Below are 1,088 nucleotides of genomic sequence, written 5' to 3'. Positions count from 1 at the left end.
AAGCCTCTGAAGTGGCTTCTGGGACCTGGCGGGGCCTCTGGTAGCTCTGGGGGCGATGGGCTTCCGTTCGCAGTGGCCTCTGCCTGAGCCTGAGCGCCCCCTTCGACCGTGACGCAGGCACGGCCAGGCTGCGTTCAACTTCCCGCAACTCCGTGACCAGGAGAAGCTGTGGGTATCTGTGCGTCTCCTCATAGCTGTCGCGAGGAACTCAAAATGCCATCGGCATGTGACGTCCCAGGGCAGCTGGGTTCAGCCGCTGCCCGTCTCTGGGTGTCTCTGGGCCACCAGAAGGTGAAGCTGCATGTTCCCCAAACAGCAGTCACTGAAAAAGCCCGCAGGAACCCCGTTGACCACCCTCACCCCGTGAAGCACCCCGGCGGCTCTGCCCCCATCGGCCCCCTGCACACTGGCGCACGGAGCCCTCCCCCACCGGACCCCACACGGGGAATGGGACTGACGGCTCTTCCAGAGGCCCGTGTCCCACCACAGACTGCCCGCCAGTGCCTTCGACGCCATCCAACACACCGACCCCGGCGCCTTCAAAAGATAACATCTAAGTCCACGTGGCCTTGTTTTTCCAATTGCACTAACATTCACATAGCGAAAGATTCGCCATTTAAACCGCACGATTCGGGGGCAGCGAGCGCCTTCTCAGTGCTGCGTGATCGTCATCGGGTGTGGAACCCCAGCACGTTCTCACGGGGAAGGAGACGGCCCCCCAGCCCGCGCCCCCGCGACTCTGCTTCCTGCCTCTGCGGCTCTGCCCGGCGCAGACACGGCGCAGAAATCGACCTCGCGCTTCGCGGCCGTTCACGTCTGCTCCTCCGCTCAGCATCATGTTTCTTTGGCCACGAGAAGGCAGGCAGGTCGGTGCCACACCGCGGGGGACCCTCCGAGACCTCACAGTCCGTTCGCTCCTTGAAGCTTGCAGGGTTGGGGCGCACGCCCCCGTGTGCTCGAAAACCTGCATATGGCTGCGACTCCCCCGGAATGCAATGCCAGCAGCCGGCCGCTGACCGGACGCCTCACCGATCGCGTGCCCCGTGGGCGCACACAGATTTCGCATGTTACACGTATGACATACTGTG

General features: G+C 63.6%; 1 protein-coding gene across 1 annotated transcript in view; it reads right to left on the bottom strand.

Annotated features, from left to right (window-relative positions):
- The window catches only part of ASMT (acetylserotonin O-methyltransferase), a 16,672-nt gene that overhangs the window by 14,627 nt on the left and 957 nt on the right, over positions 1-1,088 (bottom strand). The window lies entirely within an intron of this gene.

This window comes from Pteropus vampyrus, unplaced genomic scaffold (assembly GCF_000151845.1).
Source record: "Pteropus vampyrus isolate Shadow unplaced genomic scaffold, Pvam_2.0 Scaffold665, whole genome shotgun sequence".
NCBI lineage: Eukaryota > Metazoa > Chordata > Mammalia > Chiroptera > Pteropodidae > Pteropus > Pteropus vampyrus.
Note: the sequence above shows the minus strand (reverse complement) of the source record. Positions and strands in the feature narration are given on the sequence as shown.